Here is a 22,602-nt window from a genome sequence, read left to right as displayed (position 1 = left end):
GGTAGCATTCTTATGGGTGGCACGGTGTCTCAGTGGTTAGCACTGCTGCCTCACAGTGCCAGGACCCTGGTTTGATTTCAATCTCGGGCATTTGTCTGTGTGGAGTTTGCACATTCTCCCCGTGTCTGCGTGGGTTTCTTCCAGGTGCTTCGGTTTCCTCCCACAATCCAAAGATGGGCAGTTAGGTGAATTGGTCACACTAAATTGTCCACAGTGTTCAGTGATACTTAGGTTAGTTACATTGTTCAGGGATAAATATAGGATAATAGGGTAGGAGAATGTGTCTGGGTGGGTTAATTTTCGGAGGGTCGGTGTGGACTAGTTGTGTTGAAGGGCTTGTTTCCACACTGTAGGGATTCTATGAACCCCTTTAGTTCCAGATCAACCATAACTCAATCTTCAGTTGCTACTTCTTCAAACAGTTGTTTATAAAATACCTGCCAAGGGTATTAGGATACTGGTTTTTACACCTTTTCAAACATCAGTCTTTAAAACAGTTCTCTTATGTCAATCCATAGCTTTAAAAAGCACGATATAAAGGTACAGTCCTTACTATTCAGTCAATATTTGTATGGATAGAGCTAAACCAATCTGCTAAAATGGTGATCTCGATAATGAAAATGTATAAACGATGCTGAAACAATCCAAATCAAAAGCAGGAGCTGAAGCTAAAGTAGACAAAATTTGAACTAAACAATGTAAAGGGATATTAAGGCAAATAAACCAAAACCTTTGTCAATAGGAGTGTTTCAAGACACATCTTGATGTCAGAGAAAAAAGCAGCATAATCTTATATTATTCCTTCATGGGATATGACTGTCATTGATGGTGTCAATATTTATTGCTCAGCACATTGAACCATGTTGAAAATTGAAAATACTGGAAGTTACAATTACCTCATTTTTGCGGTGCATGAAAATAAGTAAGCAAGGCAAGTCCCATTAGTTTAATCCCTGCCAATATATTCTAGGAATTTGATGATTCATTCACTTCTCTAGAGACCAACCCAAAGGTATGCTACAGACCTCCAGGATTAACTTTAATTGTCCTCAATGCCCCATATTTATTCCAAGGTAAAATGGGGTACTTAAATTTGCTTTTTGACTCTGTGATCCTCTAATTTTCACATTAACACCCATAGAACTGATGCTTCCTCAGTTCCTTGCTAAAATACCCAACTGTCTTACTACAGCTTTCCAGGTTAATTCTGCTGGCTGTTTTCAGCCAAAAGACAATGTTTGGATTACTGTTGATGTTTTCAGCAGCTTTTCCTTCACAAAATCCAAATGGGAACTTCTCACGGTAAATGATGATTATAGTATTCTCTGCCTGAAGCACATATATCACTTAATATTATATACTGTCGCTCTCTCAATCAAGTGGTATGTAGTCTGTGCTAAATCAAAGCTGAAAAACTGAATTGTATTTCTGTTGGCAATTGTACATGGATTGACTAAACCAAAGAATCTTCCAAATAAGGTTCCACCCTGAATCATGATGGCTATATAGCATGCTTTTTGGAAGGTAAATAGAAATCTAAACAAATTATGTTACCTCTTTGATCCTATAACCCATATGCATAATTTGTATTGATAATTCACCCAAAATTGCTTCATTTATTAAGAATTTACTTGTTTACAATTTGAACTTACCTTCTTCTGATCTGGAAATGGCATTTACAATGTCCTTTTTTATTGAAATAAGTGTAGACTACCTGGATCCATTATGTGTCCAGCTGGAGTTTAAACACTATAATCCTTGTTCTTCTAAGTTAAACACAAGCTGCCTTTTAAGTTATGTTCATTGAGTTATTTTCATCAGTTTCTCAAACAGATACCCCATCTATCTGCAGTTGAAACTTTAATTCCCATAATTAACATTACAAAACATATGAATTATGAACTTGATATTTACAAGCCATCACACTCATCTGGATCCCTCTTCTTTCCTCATTCAGAACCTTCTCTCACTTCATTATATCACGTTCTTTCACTAACTTTAAAGTTTTTGCCTTCCAACACCTTCCTAAATCTCATGATAATTTATTTTCACAAAATCTTGTCTATGTTCTCCTCCTAAGATAGTTATGTGAAGTAAATCTTTCGTCAGTATATGCGGTCTTCACCTAAACTCCCTATGGTTATTTCCTGTGGAATTTCTGGTCTCCTCTTTCTGTTCCATATCATCAAGAATATCAACTTCTTCAAATCCACAGTCATATTTTGAATCTTTCCAGTATATGTTATTTTAGCATCTCCAAAGTTTTGACCATTGGTAATGCTATCTATAAATCATCTTTGCTTTTCTCAGGCTGCCTATATCCTTCCTTACTAACCTCAACCTCCATCTCAGACATAGATTCAAAACATCTCCATTATTAGAACGTCTTGACTCTAACCACTCTCTCATTTGACTGTCAAACCACAAGCACACATCTACAACAGTCAACATCCTGATTGTACACTTAAGATCTTTGTTTTCTCTAAGTCACTCACAGTTTCTCATCTCTTTTATGGCTGAAGACATGACTAGCCTGATTATTCAATGTGTATTGTATGTTCATTACCTTATTAAGGCTAAGGACACATAGGTTGAGAATATTTATTCATTAAGTACCTTAATCAAAGAAAACAAGACTTATTTCTGTGACCAGTGAGGATATATGTGTCTTAAAAATGTTTTGTATTGAACTTGCCAGTGTATAAGAGATCATACACAGAAAACAAATCTCAGTTCAAATCAATCCAAATATTTAATTGTCAAATTGTTTTACAAAAAGGATTGATTGCAGAAAGTGATAATTATGGTCTCTAAAAGACAAGTGTCCTGTATTATGTGATGTATAGAATATGGAAAATCATTTTCCCTTTTCTTTGACTTCATTTGAAATATTATCTGTATTGTTTGATTTAAAGACTGGAATTGGTTAATGATATGTTAAATGCATTATTAAGGTTAAGCATATGCAAGTGAAGGACACTGATTGGTTTCGTGCCTTGAGTACATATAAAGAGAGACGTCTGGGACACCAGATGTTAGGGAGCAGGCAGAAATACGTGAAGCTCCATTCTGTAAATAAAGCCAAATAAAGGTTTAGTTTCTGATTACCTATTCTGCAATTTAGCTTCTGAATTATTATACATACACATACAAATAAAAAAAGACCACTTTGCAAGTAGAGAACCTTTTAGGAACCTTTGCACAGATTGGTGAAAGCATTAGATAAGCTTGAATGCAGTGTTGTGTGTATCCTTGAGCATCTCGGACAAACAGCACTTGTACTTCCATCACTGGGCTAAGTACTGGATGGTGTTCTGGGATTTCTCCAACAGATGCTGCTTCACTGTTGTAGTGAATCGAGGGCCACTGAACTGCACAGGCCGTAATGTATGGGCGGTGCTTGAACAGATGTGTGCATTGATGTAGTGCCACATGCACTCCTGAAGTACACTTGAATTGTTAGCCCTCGTTTGTATTTTGGTGGAATAATATGATCTTATTCCCACTCATGCTTCTGTTGGGTTATATGAGCTAGTGACGCTGAATTGTTACGCACAAACATATTATGACGCAATTAGATTTCTGACAAAGACACAATTCACCTCCACATTCACACCTTATAGGAAGTGTGCTAAATTGCCCCACCAAATTCCTTTTGCACAATGAGTAAGAGAAATAGAGTATAATGGGATATAACTATTCGAATGATCACAGTATAAATGATGATGCTACTCTGTCATTGTGAAAGCAGAGTAGAGGAAGGCATATAATGGAGCAGGAGTTAAACACTGCCCTGGTGAAAATGCTATTCAGTAACATGAGCATCTTGACGTACATCACTCAGTATTTTACTCAATGCTCCCTCAGTAAATAAAAACAAATTGGTGAAAACTGAGTGGTTTTTGCAAGTAGGAATGTCAACCAAAATGTAAGACAAAATGTCTGGTGATGTGGGAGTGATGGTGGGGCAGGTAGCAACATATTACATTTTTTTTTAACATGGCATGTTGATATGATGTGGATTGTGCTGCTTGAAAAAAGTAGTGAAAACAACTGAGGACATTGCTAGTTAGGTCAGCGTTTATTACCAATCCCTAATTACCCAGAGAGCAGTTAAGAGTCAACCACATTGCTGTGGGTGTGGTATCACATGTAAACCTGACCAGATAAGGATGTAGTTTCCTTCCCTAAAGAGGATTAATGAACCAGGTGAGGTTTACCTGACAATTGACAATGAGATTCATGCTCGTCACTGGACTCTTAATTCCAAATATTCATTAGTAATTTTCAGAATATGCTTAAAAAGGAGAAATATGTGCTGCCCAGTTCTGTAAATAAATCCAACGTTCAGTCAATGCAAATAATAGGGGAATGGGAATAACAGGAAAGTATCTAGCAGCTCTTCCTAGGAATTGCTGAATTGGGCTGAATGATGCACAGCAAGATCCCACAAAATACGAGGTGATTAATGAGCAGATAATCTAATTCTGAGACATCGCTTGAAGAATAAATATCTGCTAAGATGTAGAGGATGTTTCTGTGCTCCATGGAGCTCGATATTTCTTATAGATGAGTAATTTTCTTCACTTTAGCTGAGAAAAGTGAAATCTCCAGCTGTAGTGGAGAGGAATAAAGGATGTGGGCACACACTTATATCACAGCACTGGATATTATGCTGGGAGCAGGGAATTCCCCCACAGATGTTGTGCTATTTCTGTATTTAGTTTCCATATCAGATGTAAGTCATTATCTTAGAACTTTTAACTTTTCAAACCACAAAATTAATGTTATACGTATTGCATGACAGGCATAGCATGTCAAACGTTGACCGAAGAGATTTGGTGTTTATCTTGGCAGTTCTTTACATGAAACAAAATACATTATGTGTGACTCTGCACAGGTCCATAATTTGACTTTGTGTGTAATTGTGTGTACTTTGATCAATTGCATCAAATAATGACTACTCCTTGTGTTCTTAAACACCCACAGTGGGATAATTGAGGGTTTAAAGAAATTTAATTAAAGGATTATGCTGTCACTGGCTTAGAAACACCTCCATTTAATAGCTCATGATGCGATTATACTGACCTGGCATGTCTCTTTGTAAGCAATGCATAAAGTGCTTACATGGTCTATTCAGAACTTGCTGATTTCCACCCCAAATTTCAAACTCTGCTTAATTCAAACAGCAATCTTAAACTAGGAAGCCCACAAAATTGATGTTTATCCAGGTACTTGAATATTCACTTGCATCTCTTTGAGACCTACATATAACATTCCTCTGCCAAACCTGGGAATTGCCTGTCTCTGTTGGCCTTTATTGCTCTCACAGCACTGACACTGACCCTTGATATCTGCTATTTGGTTTACTCTCTGCCTTGGATTGACATTGAAGTTCCTTCCAATGTTTAACAACATTGATGCATGGGCTTTCATTTTCAGAATCCAGTGTCAAGTGCAGATTTCAGAAGTTCACATAGTCAAAACAAATAATGAGGGGGATTGTTGCATGTCATGTGTCTTTTGCGTGTCTTTATCATGCTTTACATGGCGAATGGCTCCTGTTCTTGACTTGAGATTGACCGTCTCTAAGGATCTTAGTGTGAATCTTTCTGCTTCTGGCATGACCTGAATAACTTTCTCCAAAGTTCAATATTTCTTTGACTGTCAAAGAAATCTGACAAAACTCAACAACCTTTGTAACAAAGACTATCTCTTAAGAATTCTGATTTCAAACTCTGCAGCCACAGTTTTCAACTTAGTCAGTAAGGGCCATCAGTCAAATTATCGACTGATTCCCCTGGAAGCTGAACTCTTCTGCTAAATCTTAATTTTTCAAATATCTTTTCATTCTGAGACTGAAATAATTCTTTAAAATATTTTCAAAAGTATCCCTACTATCTTTCAGAGTTGGTGATTTATAACATTACCTACTATAGGACCTATGAAGACCTGATATACTTACTTGATCAACTTCAGACATTGTGTTTACTTTTAAAGCAATCCTGTATATTAAGGAAAAACAGAAATTGCAGGAGAAACTCAACAGATCTGGCAACATCTGTGGAGAGAAAACAGAGTTAATGTTTTGAATCCGGTTATTCTGAAGCAGTGTGAGGGCGCAGGGTGGCAGGTGGATGAGTGAGGGGATAGTGTCACAGATAAGTGAGTAATGGGTTGGGATTCATTGTAAGAGATGAGTTGGGCAGGATGTCATTGGTGAAATGACGAGGTAGGGATACGTTTGATAGTTCCCCAAGGGTTAAAGTAGGTTTTAACAGTTTTTTTTCTCTAAGTCACTGTTCAGGTAAGTGAGTTGAAATCCTCTATCCCTGACTCTTAATCAGAGTTGTAGAAATTTTTGGTTGGTTTCCAGAGAAAGAGCCCGTTGGAAATTTAAACTTCCCAAGCAATTCCCAAACAGTCATTGCATCGAGATCTCTGAGGGTCCTTTCGCACAACTTTCATGGTAAATTGCTGCAAAGGTGATTTGGGCTACAGTGTTTGAATATACCCTGATACAAAGCAATAAATTTACAAGTCTCTGAAACATAAGCAATTGTTTTTTTTCTCTCTCTCCAGATTTAATAATGGTGATCTGAGCTGGAGACTGTTGTATGTTTTCAGAATGCCTGATGGTTGGCAGGTGTGATGCATTTGGGTTGTGTTTTAGACTGTGTGCAATTCATAAAAGGAATTACACATTGTTTCTGGTTATAGCGTGTTCTAACGTGGCACACTGTTTTGTCACACTGTTGAACCACTTTCGGTCCATACTTGATAAGGTTTTGCTTTTGGTCAAATGCTAATGATTTCTGCTGGATTACATGGGCCATCAGTAATGACTGTACTTGGCATTTTGTTCTACGTTAAGGTCAAGTATTTTGTTATCCTTTGCAGTAATAGGCAGATTTAATCTTTTTCCTTTTATTTCACTCAAGACTTCTAAGAGATGTGCTCAAGGAATCATCACCATGTGACTAAAGGGTATAAAGATATCAATTTCCATCTTAATAGGGATTGCTTGTATCCTGCGGCACTGATAGAAGTGTGCTATTGTTCAGAACCAAATATTTTAGTATTGGCATAGACACCAAAGTGCCTGTGCTTGTATTATGTTTGTACGCACCATGAGCTGAATTAAATATCTATAAAATCTTTTAGCCTTACGTCCCTTATGGCAGGTTCTTATGTTAGAGGAGCTGACAGAAGTATTGCCTGATGAGGTGCAAATTTCATTGCAGGTAAAGGTGACAACATGGTTACAAAGCAGTTTTGAAAAGTGTTGAAAGGGAAAGCTTATCTATACTTGTCTCCTAAATAGTCATTCTGTATTGGTTCCCCAGTATGGTGCAATTCACATGTTCAGATTTGGTAAACACATCCAGTTCCAGCCAGTGGAATAATGATCTTGATGTTGAGTTTGGTGGTCTGATCCTAATGTTAGCTCAAAGCGTTCAACAGCAGTCTCTTTGTCATGTTTTGATGAAAACTCAAGTGGTGATCAAGAAGATGTCCCCCTGCATTTGGAGTGACCAGGGTGAGTTGTTATAGCAACACTTTAATGCAGTGAATCCCAAGGACAGAATCTCCAAGCAATTGGATCTGATGAGTTTAGCCGTGGCTAACTAAACAAACACATATCAATTCTGTGGGCACACAGCTTTCAGTGTATAAAGTAGTGGGGTGTTGACATCTTCACTAGCATCAGGTTAGGCATTTGGGTGATGTTATCTCTGCATTTGTACACATGTCAGCCAGATGGTGGAAAAGGCTTCTGTTGGTCCCATTGTGAAAACACATTCATTGACATTGACTCTGCTAAATGTATGCTCACTTTGTATCAGTGTCTTTGTCATCTTTATTGGATTATGTGTCCTGCGTAGACATCTTATAGATCTTATTTTATCTGGTGTCTGCCATTGATTGATTTGGAAGCAATGTCTACCTCACCTCTCGTTTATCATTGTGTTGCTTCCTGAACTGGAGCTTCTGGTATCTGCATGTGTCACATGCCTTGCAGTAAAATCCCACCCTGACAGCACTCTGGGTCTCCCTGCATCAACCAGACCGCACTGATTCAAGAAAGCAGCTCACCACCACCTTCTCAGGGGTAACTAAGTGCCTTGTACGAATAGAATACATTCTGGCACATCAATATTTTCTTTCCACCTATACAATGTATTCGCCAAAAACGGATACTCCCGCAATTTCATCAACAGATGCCTAAGGGAAAGACAATAGAATGAGGACATGCCACAACCCAAAGGACTAGCCACACTACTATACATCAAGAACATTTCTGAACTGACAGCCAGACTACTGCGACTACTAGGACTCATAACAGCACACAAACCAACAGCCACTCTCAGACAACAACTCACCAGGATGAAGGACCCGATACCCAGCATGAGCAAAACCAATGTAGTGTACAAAATACCATGCAAGGACTGCACAAGACACTACATAGGGCAAACAGGAAGACAGCTAATGATCCGCATCCATGAATACCAACGAGCTACGAAACGACACGACCAGCTATCCTTAGTAGCCACACACGCAGATGACAAGCAACATGAGTTTGACTGGAACAACACTACTATTATAGGACAAGCCAAACAGAGAACAGCCAGGGAATTCCTAGAGGCATGGCACTCATCCACAGATTCAATCAATAAGCACATCGACCTGGACCCAATATACCGGCCACTGCAGTGGACAGCTGGAACTGACAACCGGAAGCGACAGAGACAAACCACTATAAATGCCGGAGGAAGCATCACAGTAGCGCTTCACAGGAGGCTCCATATCACCTAGACAGGAGACGAAACGTCTGCAACACAAATTCGGCGAACAGAACCACAACAACGAGCACCCAAGCTACAAATCTTATCCCAAAGTTTGAGATTCATGTACTTTTTGAACAAAATAAAATGTAATTCTGCAAGTACAAATTCACTCCACAAACTTACATGTATGTGCGTGCAAGTGGATGTGTGTGTGGGCGTGTGAGTGTTTGTGAGAGAGAATGGGTATGTGTGTAAATATAAAGGGGTATAAGTTTGTGAGGGGGTGCATGTGTGAATGAGAGTGTGGGAGTGTGTATGTGTGTGGGAGCGTATGAGACAGAGCTTGTGTATAAGAGTGGGTGTGTGTGTGTGTGTGTGTGGTGCAGTGTGGTCACCTAAGTGTGACACGCGGTAGGTACTCATGTGACTCAGCCTACATTGTCTATCTCATAAACTGCAGGCAAGGGTGCCTTGAGGCATGGTACATTGGTGAGATCGAGCAAAGACTACAGCAGTGGATGAATGGACACCGCACAACAACCAACAGACAGGAGTTTTCCCTCCCAGTCGTAGAACACTTCAGCAGTCTGGGACATTCTGCCTCAGATCTTCGGGTGACCATCCTCCAAGTTGGACTTCAGGACGTCAACAACACAAACTGGCTCAGCAGAGGCTGACAGCCAAGTTTGCTACCCACAGGGATAGCCTCAACTGGGACCTTGTGTTCATGTCATACTACAGGTGAATCCACTGCACAACACACTCTCTCACGCTTGTGCGTAAGTGCGCACGCGCACACACACTCTTACAGACCCATATGCTCACACATACACTTCCACACACGCAGCCTCTCACAGACTTATACCCATTTACACTCACACACATATACATCCACACACTCTCTCACAGACACTCACACCGCCCCGCCTCCCCCCCTCCCCCAACATGCACATGCGTACATATAAGTTTGTGGGGTGAATTTGTACTTGCAGAATTGCATTTTATTTTGCTCAAAAACTGCATGATTCAGTATAAGATCCTGTAAATCCTTTTTTTTTAGAAATAGCATCAGTCTGAACATTGGGACACAGACAGACAGACTTTAACCTCACAGCTTCAATGCATTATCTGAGCTGACATGGCATCTTTGTTAAAGTTCACTTAAGAATGTAACTTTAAATATGTTTTGGGTTTTACATATGAAAGAACTGAAACCAGCATGGTCATTCTAAAAGATGAGAGACTTAACAAACAACCCAGATCTTTATCAATATATCATTTCAGTTGCATCACACTGTAAACGTTTGCTATAAATTCTGTGTCTTACGATCTTATGCTCCACAACCACCTGATGAAGGAGCAGCGCTCCGAAAGTTAGTGCTTCCAGTTAAACCTGTTGGACTATAACCTGATGGTAATGGTGGCACTGTTGATCTGTTTCCCAGTTTTAGGGGGTTCTGTTTGTGGCCAACACCACCACTAGGTGGAGCATCATGCACTCATGTGCCAAATCAGAGTGTTTGAAAACATGTTATTGACCATTAGTTGAGGAACAACTTATATATCAGTTTTTAACAGATATGGTAAATCATCCACCCTGTTGGATGGCACTGCATTTTCAATTTTGTTAAATTGTTCCCATGTTTGCAAACAATCATTTGTGTGCATATAGTCAGTCACAATCACTTCTGTGTGCCACACAAAAAATGATTATTTGCTGACATTGGTGTGGGAACAATTTGACAAAAATGAAGATGAAGAGTCATCCACGGGATGGATAATTTACCATATCTGTTGAGAACTGATGTATAAGTTATTCCTGAACTAATAAACAGAGCCAAGTTTTCAAACATTCTGTAATTCGATTAGATTACTTACAGTGTGGGAACAGGCCCTTCGGCCCAACAAGTCCACACCGACCCTATGAAGAGCAACCCACACAGACCCATTCCCCTACATTTACCCCTTCACCTAACACTACGGGCAACTTAGCATGGCCAATTCACCTAACCTGCACATTTTTGGACTGTGGGAGGAAATCAGAGCACCCGGAGGAAACCCACGCAGACACGGGGAGAATGTGCAAGCTCCACACAGTTAGTCGCCTGAGGCGGGAATTGAACCCAGGTCTCTGGCGCTGTGAGGCAACAGTGCTAACCACTGTGCCACCGTGCCACATGTGCCACCCTAATATACTATTAGAATAGACCCTGCTCATAATAGGACCTCCAGCAAATCAAAATACTGACAATTGTTTAAATGTTAACTCAAGAAGAAGATTCAATCAGCACCACACAGGCGCAGATAGCTCAGGGTTATCATCTTTAAAGACAGTCTGCACTGTGAACACCCACTTTGGTGCATAAATGGACTGTTTAATATAAAGTTGAAATTTAAGCAGTAGAAAAGTCTTTGTTTTGTAGCCTGTTTTCAGATCCCAATATGTATTCCAGAAGGACTCTTCTTCCTCCAGTCTACAGTGTTTGAATTCTCCCTGATCTTTTGAAGATATACTAAGCAACAGTCTTTGATTTTTCACTCCATTTGGAGTTTTACTTCGAACTAGATGATGTGGTTCTGTTAATTAATGTAGTTCTGTTAATTAATCTGTGTTCCAGCACATAATTAGTTAGTGTCTACCAACTACTAAGTAAGTTTCCCAAAATTTCAACAGTCTTGCATTGGATCAGCTAGCAGGCACCAGATCAATATACAATATCCTAGAATAAAGGAACAGTGTGTGTGTAGGATTCCTACAGTGCAGCATAATCACTTACATAAAGTAAATTGATGCAACTGCTCTTCTGCATGTGAAAGGTTTGAGAGTGTTTGCTTTCTACTTAAATCTTCACAAACTAAAATAGCAGAATGTAACTGCCACCATGTTAATGTAAACATGCAAATTGTATGGTAAAGATGTGTTAGGCTGTAATCTGGCTTAAGTGTTTGAAGATAAAACCATATACTTACAATGTTAATGGAAGGATATGTAAAACACCTCACCATGACTGCTTCTGTGGTCAACTTAGTAGAGCCATGGGAAAACTACATCACACCTGTATTGAAATGGATAATTATTAACTTCAGATAAGGGTGTAAACCCTTAAAAATACATCACATCATTTTACAACAATGTATACTATAACTGAGCCTGGGCCGATAAATGGCAAGTGAAATTTCTGCTACAGAATTGCTAGGCCGTGTCATTCTCTAACAAGGAAATGTCTGCCCACCACCTTTTGCTATTCAACCAACCTGCAATTAACACGCTTTAATACATATCATCCACCAGATCCCTGCAGCATCTTGACCAGGTTTCTTAGATAGCATCTTCCAAGCCCAACTCCTCTACTGCCCATTAAGATGAAGACAGAAGGTGCACAGTGGACCGGCAAGTTGCCCTCCAGCATGCCAACTTGGAAATATATTGGTGCTGTATTCTGTCTAACAGCACTGTAGGAGTACATTCACCACAGGATTATAGCAATTGAAAACAGCAGCTGACCACCATCTTTTTAAAGGCAATGAAGGAATGAGTTATAATAATAGCCTTGTCAAATATACTCATATCTAAAGAATGAATAAATGAAGGAACAGTTTCAAGTGGTCTGTCTATTTGGTCACTTTGCGTTTGAAACACAATCCATATCACCGGGAACATGCAACTATTCTCGTAATATTTTTGCTGAACTTCATTTTGAAAATAAATGGGAGAACTTGAGAAAATATCATTTGTTTCCAGTTGTCTGCCATCTCAATCAGGGATTGACTCCCAGTTAACATTGCTACAGGTGGGAATGTCAGATTTGAGTTAAACCGGTTAACATGGTTAAAGAAGTTAAAAACTGGTAGTGAAATGTCTCCACTTAGAGGTCCAGGAATAGACTCTGGTGATGTGAACATTGAGTTTAAGTAAAGCTTGTGAATACATCATGCATCCACCAGATCTACCGACAACTCAGTTACTTATTTAAATATTTAAACACAAAAGATTTTGACACTGAACTGCCAAGTCCACCTTTTGTTGTCAGCAATAATGAGTGCTTTTACAGCTTCTGAATTTCAAAAGTGTTTGTCAAGTGTATATGCTGTTAACAGATATTCTACTTGAGGACTGCGACTGAAACTAGTTACAGATTTAAAAGAAAAAATTTTCAATGTATTTTACACTTGCAACAAATAAAAAGAATCAGTCCTGATGTCAAGGCTTTACAGTTTTTTTGTGTTGTTAGCTTTGGGCTTGGCAGGAAATGACAAAGTTAAAAGAGAGCAACTTTAACCCAAGATCGGTTTGGCAGTGTAATGAACAGCTTTGAAGAAGTAAGCCTGTCGTGGTGATGATTGGGTGCTATATGCTAGGCAGTACTCAGTAAAAGGTAGGTAAGTCAGATACTGGAGTGCAATGGGAGGGAATATGACCTGAATGTACAAGCTCAGATCGCACATTAGCAGCAGGAAGAAGTCGCCATTGAAGTTATACTTAAGAATTTTGCCAAAGTTATTTTTAGATTAGATTACTTACAGTGTGGAAACAGGCCCTTCGGCCCAACAAGTCCACACCGCCCCACCGAAGCGCAACCCACCCATACATTTTACCCCTTACCTAACACTACGGGCAATTTAGCATGGCAAATTCACCTAACCTGCACATTTTTGGACTGTGGGAGGAAACCGGAGCACCCGGAGGAATTCAAAGGGTCCACACCGACCCTTTGAAAAGTAACCCACCCAGACCCATTCCCATACCCTATTACACTACATTAACCCTGACTAATGCACCTAACCCACACATCCCTGGGCAATTTAGCATGGCCAATTCACCTAACCTGCACATCTTTGGATTGTGAGAGAAAACTGAAGCACCCTAAGGAATCCCACACAGACACGGGGAGAACGTGCAAACTCCACACAGTCAGTCGCCTGAGGCGGGAATTGAACCCAGGTCTCTGGCACTGTGAGGCAGCAGTGCTAACCACTGTGCCACCGTGCCGCCCCACCAGTTATATCTGTGATTTCAGGGGATTATGAACATATAAATGTATTTGGCCCTTCAAGCCTGCTCCATCATTCAATAAGAGCATGGCTGATTGGCTGTGCCTTGAATTCCACATTCCCATATACCTGTCTTCTGAGGCAGAGTTCCGAAGTCACCCAACTCTCTAAGGCAGAAAGGTTGCTCTTATTTATGTGCTAATAGAACATTCCTCAATTCTTGACTTACTCACAAGAGGGAACATCCTTTTAAGACATAGGAGCAGAAATTAGGCCATTCAGCCCACTGAGTTTTCTCTGCCATTCGATCATGGTTGATAAGTTTCTCAACCCGATTCTTCCACTTTCTCCCTGTAATTCCCTTGATCCTCTTGACAATCAGGAACCTATTAAATATATGGGTGGCAAGGTGGCTCAGTGGTTGGCACTGCCAGCGCCAGGGACCTGGGTTCAACTCGAAACTTGGGTGACTGTCTGTGTGGAGCTTGCACATTCTCCTGTGTCTGCGTGGGTTTCCTTAGGGTGCTTCAGTTTTCTCTCACAATCCAAAGATGTGCAGGTTAGGTGAATTGGCCATGCTAAATTGCCCAGGGATGTGTGGGTTAGGTGCATTAGTCAGGGTTAATGTAGTGTAATAGGGTATGGGAATGGGTCTGGGTGGGTTACTTTTCAAAGGGTCGGTGTGGACTTGTTGGGCCAAATGGCCTGTTTCCATATTATAGGGATTCTGTGAAATATACTCAATGACCTGGCCTCCACAGCCTTCGGTGACAGTGAGTTCCATCGATTCGCCCCTCTCTGGCTGAACAAATATCTCTGTTCTAAAAGGTCTTCCCTTTACTCTAAGGCTGTGCCCTCAGCTCCTAGTGTCTCCTACCAATGGAAACATCTTCCCAACATCCACTCTGTCCAGGCCATTTAGTCTTCTAAACTCCATCGAGTATAGACCCAGAATCCTCAAATGTTCCTCATATGTTAAACTTTTCATTTCTGGGACCATTCTTGTGAACATCCACTGACCAAATTTCTTTCCACTCCCACCTGGTCAAAACCATCCAGGATCTCTTAACATTCAATTAAATCACCTCTCACTCTTCTAAACTCTAGTAAAAGCAAGCCCAAGTTCCTCAAGAGACAAACATGCTCATTCCAGGTATCAATGTAGTCAATCTCCATGGAAACGGATTCCAATGCAATATTCTCCTTTGAATGAGGAAACCAAAGCTACACACAATATTTGAGATGAGATCTCACCAATGTACTGTAAAACTGTAGCATAATATCCTTATATTTTTGTTCAATTATAGGGCTCATAATAAGGGATAGAATTCTATTAGGAGAAAGTGAGGACTGCAGATGCTGGAGAGTCAGCATCAAAAAGTGTGGCACTGGAAAAGCACAGCAGGTCAGGCAGCATTTGAGGAGCAGGTGAGTCGATGTTTCGGGCTAAAGCCCTTCATCAGGAATGTGGAGGGGTTAAGGGGGCTGAGAAGGCGATAGGTGGATGCAGGTGGAGGGTGATGGTGATAGTTCGACGGGGAGGGTGAAGTGGATTGGTGGGAAGGAAGATGGACAGGTTAGTCAGGTCAAGAGAATGGCGCAGAGTTGGAAGGTTGGATCTAGGATGAAGTAGGGGGAGGGGAGAATTGTAAACTTATGAAGTCGACATTGATGCCATGTGGTTGGAGAGTCCCAAGGCAGAAGATGAGGTATTCTTCCTCCAGGCGTTGGGTGGCTTGAATTTAGCATAGGAGGAGGCCCTGGACTTGCATGTCCATAGGAGAGTAGAAGGGGGTGGTTTGAAGTGGTTGGTCACAGGGCGGTGGGATTGTTTGGTGTGTGTGCCCCAGAGATGTTACCTGAAATCCTCCACGAGTTAGTGTTCTGTCTCCCTGATGTAAGGGAGACCAATCCCATTCACCTTCTTAATCGCTTATGATACCTCCATACTAACTTTTATCAATGGTCTTTCATCTTGAGTTGTGACACACAAAACCTTCTTACTAATTGCTGGACATCATTGTTTCATTTTGTAGCTTTTGTACATGGGGAAGCTCAGCATTTTTAATTTTTCTAATCAGAGAAAGTCAGATTTTTGAACCATTACCCTACACCTTTTAAGCTCTGATATTACTGCAAGGACGATTGTCAGCAGCTGAGCTTTGAGCTTCCCTTGCATTGTGGTGTTACAAACCAACAGCAAATGAAGAAAAGTTATTTGATTTGTGCATAGCTATGCTACCAAGAACATCAACATATTCCCTTAACTTGCCACCAAAATAATATGTTGACACTTTCCCAAAGAAGTGTGAAATCACTTTCCTAACTCGCTTAAGGAAATGCTTTTCCAGATGTTGAATATTTTTGACCATGAGAACCATTTTACGGTTCTCACCCGATTGGCACAATCAATGTATCTTTCACTTCAATCCATCAGAGAGGCTCAATGAAAGCTCACTGCTGGGTTGGCACCTGGTTAAGGTGCTGGTCAGTGCAGCCAGAGGAGGTGGAAGATTGATTTCCTCCACAGCATTGTTATAGGGCATCCAATGCTTGCACTATATCCACACTGAGTGTGCCACTGAGAAGATGCAACAGACTGGGAGTATTTTCTTTATTCATTAATGGGATGAGCACATTGCTGACCAGGCAACATTTATAGTCCATCCCTAATTACTCAGGGAGCAGTGAAGAGTCAAACAAATTGCTGTGGATTTGGAGTTACATGTCAACCAGAACAGGTAAGGAAGGCAGTTTTCTTCCCCAAAAGACATTAGTGAACCCAGATGGGTTTTTCCTGACAATCGACAATAGATTCATGGTTATGATTAGACTCCCAATTCCAGATATTTTTATTGAATTAAAATTCCACCATTTGCCATGGCAGGATTCAACCCCAGGTGTTGTCTGGTCAACAGTCCACCAATAGTACCACTAGGCCATCACCTCACTTGAGTGATGTAATGGATCCATGTAACAGAAAAGGGCAGCTGCCACTGCGCCACTTGCTGAAACTTCAGAATCTCTTTATAGAAAGCCAAGTCTCTGCCTCTGGAAAGCACCAGCCTTGCCAGGTTTCACTAAAAGTAATTAGAAAGTTTTGAACTCTCTTACTGCTCTGACTTCCTGTCTTGTCTTTGTAGCTGATGTGTACTAACACATCAAGGGGCCTTTGGGGATATTGCAAATCCATGGAGGATTGCCATTAATGGATTTAAATATCCACCTCTGCCAGGTAGGTCATCGACATTAGTCCCAGTTAGCTCCTCAGCAAAAGCAGTGCGAGCCAGGAACAAACCAGCCTGATGCAATTTTCGACCTGCTTTCCCTTGTCCTCAAACCAACTCCCAAAGGCTGAGTATAATCCTTCCCAAAGCCACACAAATCCTTTTCTTCCCATGATGTAACTCTCACAATCTTAAGACTTGAAAAATGTCAATTTTAAATTTTGGTCCTAATTAAAAATTATAGCTCCCCTGACCTTCCTGTGCCATTTTGGTCTATTCTATGTTGCTCTATGCACTCATAGGTGACGGATGTTCATCATGGTTTTGTGCATGACAAACAATACCCACCTCCTGATGTGAAATGGAGACAACAAATGGCTCAATGTAAGAGGAACACATGAAGCATTATACCATGTTTTTTTTCTAGTTGGCCCTTTTTCTGTAGGTCACAGCAACTTCATTGCAATCCCAACAGCTAAGCAACAAAACGTGAAAGCAGCTCTGTATATCAGCCTGATCTACTGTTTGTCCAGCTTTAGAGCAAACTCTGTACTAGTGCAGAGCAGCGTTAACATTCATGGTGCTAAACAGATTAAAGTGCAATGCCTTTGCTGTTTCATATTACCCAGAGGAGCTATCTGTGTGCCTGTGATTGGAAAATTTACTCTACAGCTATGATTAAAGTTTATTGCCACAATTTAAGAATCAGTAGGAAGAAAATTGATAAATGTCACTTCCCTCTAGGCTGATGAAGAGGATTGGATCACTAAACCTTCATGTTCCTTTGCAAATGCATCCCTTGGAAAATTCAGCAATTTCCACAGTCATAATTTCATGACTATCTTACAGAATAAATAAACTTTAAAAAGAGCAAAATGATGACTCAGCATTTTAACTGGTCTGCCTTTTGAGACGAGGTCATAAATTTCAACCAGGGTTTCAATAACATAATAATTCTGTTCCATTTTATTGCTATGAATTATGAAATAACCTCAAGCTGACTTTACTGCTTCATTCAGCTTGGAATTGTCATGGAAAAATAGGTGGAAATCTAATATTTTAATATCGGCCAATACTGGAAAACTGGGTTCATTTTCAGCCCCAACTGATTGGGATATCTGGTTCCACTGGATCTGAATGGATATGGTTACTCTGACTGAGTAGAGAGGCTGAACAATGTTGTTAAGGCAAAGAAGTGAGAGTTCTATTCTCTTATCCAACTGAATTATGGATGATCATGAAGTGGAAATGCGAAAACCTTGATATTAAATTCCATCAACACAAGCCATGGGGTAGGACAACAGGAAGGGAGCTAAAAGTGAACAACATGATCTCAACCGGACATGTTTGAGATTGTTTCCACAAGGCAGTGGGGTGGCATTGTGGCTCAGTTGTTAGCATTGTTGCTTTGATTCCACCCTTGGGTGACTGCCTGTGTGGAGTTTGTATATTCTCTTCATGTCTGTATGGGTTTCATCTCGGTGCTCTGGTTTCTTCCCACAGTCCAAAGTTATGCAGATTAGATGAATTGGTCATGGGAAACTATCCTGTAGCATCCAGTGATCAACAGACTAGGAATACCAATGATAAATACATGATGTGGAGGCACCGGTGTTGGACTGGAGTGGACAGGGTTTTTGTGTGATTTTTAACTTTGATCAATACAAGAATGGGTCTGGGTGGAAAGTTCTTCGCTGGGTCAGTGCAGACTCAATGGGCCAAATGGCCCTTTTCTGCACAGTGGGGATACTATGACGTATTCTGCTCATGCACTTAGATTGAGCTCTCTAGATTGGGGACCAGTTTTCATTTTTATGGATGTGTTGCCTATTTCTGAAATGAACATGATTGGCCACACAAAGTGAGTGGCTTTTCAGCAAATCATTGTCTGGGAAGTGATGGAGTACTTGGTGTATGTTGTCAAAGAAGCTCAAGATCACTTCCCTTACTCCTACCAATTAGTCCTGTCTGCTTTGTCTCTCCCGCATCGTGATCCCCTCCACTCCTACCAGCCCAGATGGCCTTGCCCTTATAAGAACTTAAGAAGTAGCAGAAAAGGCCACATGGCAGTTCCAGCCTATATCACCATTCCATACAATTTTGCCAGATCTTCCATCTGCGCCCTATCTTCCCACACTGTTCCTAAATCCTGAAAATCTCTCAATCACTTGCTTGAAAATGTCCAATGACTGGGCATCCACAGTTGTAGAAGTAAATAATTCCAAAACATCACAAACATTTAAGTTAAGCAATTTCAATCTGCCACAGTCCTAAAGGTCTGACCACTGATTCTGAGTCTAGATTAGAGTGGTGCTGGAAAAGCACAGCAGGTCAGGCAGCATCTGAGGAGCAGGAAAATCGATGTTTCGAGCAAAAGCCCTTCATCAGGAGCCCTTCCTGCTCCTCGGATGCTGCCTGACCTGCTGTGCTTTTCCAGCACCACTCTAATCTAGACTCTGGTTTCCAGCATCTGCAGTCCTCACTTTTGCCACTGATTCTGAGACTATGACTCCATGTTCCAGATTCCCTGTCTAAGAGAACCATTTTCTCAACATAGAATCCCTACAATGTGGAAACAGGACATTTGGCCCAACAAGTCTACACTGGCCCTCCAAAGAGCATTCCACTCAGACCCATTCTCCTACACATCCCTGGGCAATTTAGTGTGGCTAGTTCACCTAACCTGCATATCCTTGGACTGTGGGAAGAAACCAGAGCACCCAGACAGATACAGGAAGAATGCACCAACTCCATACAGCCAGTCAACAGGTGCTGGAATGGAACTCAGGACCCTGGTGCTGTGAGGCAGGAGTGCTAACCACTTGATATTTTTCAATCAGATCTCCTCTCATTCTCCAAAACCCCTAGTTTATTTATTCTCAGTTCAAAGGACAACGTCTTCTTCTCAGGAGCCAGTCTGGTGAACCATTGTTGCGCTCTGAGATAAATGTATACTTCTTTACGAGAACCAGCATTTACACAGAGTACTCCAAGTGTGCGCTTACCAACCCCATTTACAATTGTACTTACCCTGACAACTGAAGATAAACCCACCAAACCCCTACCATTCACCAAACATGCCGTCACCAGTGATGACCTATCCTTGGCCATGTGCCTCAAGCCTGAACTCATCACTATCCCCTTCCTGTTTCCTGAGGACAACAACTTTCTGTCTTCAGATGCCACTTCATGGTCCTGGATGTTCAATCCTGGATGGTCCTGGTTAGGTCAATATTTTGACTGGCCATTGACCAGAAAATGGCAGAACTCTGCACATTCAGGTTTATTAGATTCTTTGGCCATTTCTACTGCCTTCCTCCCTTGGGTAATGGAATCCGAATGTCTGAAACAGAAAGTACAAGTATGCGTATTTTTTTCAAGATTTGGAGATGCCGGTGTTGGACTGGGGTGTACAAAGTTAAAAATCACACAACACCAGGTTATCGTCCAACAGGTTTAATTGGAAGCACACTAGATTTCGGAACGATGTTCCTTCATCAGGTGATAGTCATCTATCACCTGATGAAGGAGTATCGCTCCGAAAGCTAGTGTGCTTACAATTAAACCTGTTGGACTATAACCTGGTGTTGTGTGATTTTTAACTTTTTATTTTTTTTCAAAGCCACTATTTGGGACTTCATGGGTACAAATTTTAAAAATATCATCTTTGTTTCCTTTTTCTGCAAAAGCGGCAACAATTTCCTGTAAAGTAGAAAGAAACATCCAAAACCGCTTCTCTAGGACATAATTAAAAATAGACATTACACTGTAAGGAGTACACGTGTTTAAAAATAGAAATATAAAGTGTAAAATGGAAGTTTGGACTGACTGGCTGCAGAGAATGAATCACTGTATTGTAATCTAAAGTAAGGGTAAAACTGTGTACCTTTCACTCATTGGTTCCATAACAGCATACAACCTCTGGAGAAGTCTGATATTTTGAAGTTCAAAATCACACAACACCAGGTTATAGTCCAATAGGTTTATTTGGAAGCACTAGATGCCTCAAAGGCTAGTGCTTCCAAACAAACTTGTTGGACTATAAGCTGGTGTTGTGTGATTTTTAACTTTGTCCACCCCAGTCCAACACCGGCACCTCCAAATCATGACTACCATTGATATTTTGAGAGATTACCTGGCATCAGGTGCCTTTGGATTGAAGCAAAAAATTGTCAGCCAAAGATTTTGGATTGGTTCTAAGTAGCAGTTTGCAGAAGAACCGAGAGAAAGGAACACAGAAATGTGAAATTCCAAAGGGCTGAGCCAAGCTAGACTTCACTCTACCTCGCACTCTGTAAGTGGAAGAACACTAACTGTAAAAGACTCTGAGAAAAGAAACATCTAACTCAAGGCAAAAGACCTAGGTACAACTGACCAGCCACTGAACTGAGAATCCATGCAGTTGACAACAACATGATATCATCACCTAAAGCTAAAAAAAAACTCTGATAAGGTTTCCTTATTCTCCCTGTGGTTTAAACTTTTGATCCATAAACTTAATTTCTTTTTACCTATATTTTCTACCCAAATATTTCTGCAAAACTGATTATCTTGTCTGTCCTATTTTTCTAATTTGTGAAAAAAATGTGCATGCTTGGATTTAAAGGTTTAGAAAGAAAACCTTTAGGCTTGCATGTAAGTAATTGATAATAACATTTTTTACATGTTAGTTGATAAGTTTATTGTGTTACGTTTTTGTTTTCTTGTTCATTGATGAAACCTGGTGGAAGTTTTTTCAATCTTAACCAGAGGGTAAAGTCAGGCTGGGTAACCATCCTACTGATTGAATTGATCATTTGAACATGTATGGCAACTTATACAGAATAATATGGCTTTATTTCCAGGGCATTCTTTACAGCAGAGACCCCACAAAAAATTGGCAACTATGTATGAGATCTTTAAACATGGACAATGTGATATTGAACATTACTTGGAGATACTGGCGTTGGACTGGGGTGTACAAAGTTAAAAATCACACAACACCAGGTTATAGTCCAACAGATTTATTTGGAAGTACTAGTTTTTAGAGCACTGTGCTCTAAAAGCATGTACTTCCAAACAAACCTGTTAGACTAGAACCTGGTGTTGTGTGATTTTTAACTTTGTCCACCCCAGTCCAACACCAACTCCTCCACATCACTGAAAGGAAAGTGTGACTCATCCAGGACTGAGTTGAAAATGTTTTGGAAGAAGCAAGAAAGCAGTAGAGAGATCCAGAGGCTTGAGATCTACAGCACAGAAGAAGGCTCTTTGGCCCATTGAATCCATGCTGGCCAAAACAACCACCTAACTATTCTAAACCCCATTTCCAGAACTTGGCCCATAGCCATGAATGTCTTCCCAACTGCACTTCAAGGTACTTATTAAATGTTATGAGAGTTTGTGTCTCTGCTACCATTACACACAGTAAGGGTCCAATTTCCCAGCACTGTCTGGGTGAAAGTATTTTTCCTCATATCTCCTCTAAACATTGTGCCCCTACTTTAAATCTATGGTCACTGGTCATTGATCTCTCCATCAAGGGGAAAAGTCTCTTCATGCCTGTCCTATATTTACCTCGTAATTTTATATATCTCAATCATGTCCCCTTTCAA

At 40.5% G+C, this 22,602-nt stretch overlaps 1 long non-coding RNA gene across 2 annotated transcripts in view; it reads right to left on the bottom strand.

The window, feature by feature from the left end:
• Nucleotides 1–2,756: 2,756 nt before the first annotated feature.
• Nucleotides 2,757–22,602, bottom strand: part of LOC122564648 (uncharacterized) — a 32,542-nt gene continuing 12,696 nt past the window's right edge. The window contains exons 3-5 of one of the 2 annotated variants that reach the window (XR_015760789.1): nt 11,760–11,845; nt 5,966–6,061; nt 2,757–3,069 (exon numbers count right to left, since the gene is read on the bottom strand). This is a non-coding gene — a long non-coding RNA (uncharacterized LOC122564648). The remainder of the gene's footprint in view (nt 3,070–5,965; nt 6,062–11,759; nt 11,846–22,602) is intronic. The other variant, XR_006315948.2, reaches the window with a different exon arrangement.

The sequence above is a fragment of the Chiloscyllium plagiosum genome, unplaced genomic scaffold, assembly GCF_037043375.1.
Source record: "Chiloscyllium plagiosum isolate Xiang-an unplaced genomic scaffold, Cpla_swu_hap1 HiC_scaffold_21, whole genome shotgun sequence".
NCBI classification, from domain to species: domain Eukaryota; kingdom Metazoa; phylum Chordata; class Chondrichthyes; order Orectolobiformes; family Hemiscylliidae; genus Chiloscyllium; species Chiloscyllium plagiosum.
The sequence above is the reverse complement of the archived record's forward strand: the minus strand, read 5'-3'. Positions and strand labels throughout refer to the sequence as shown.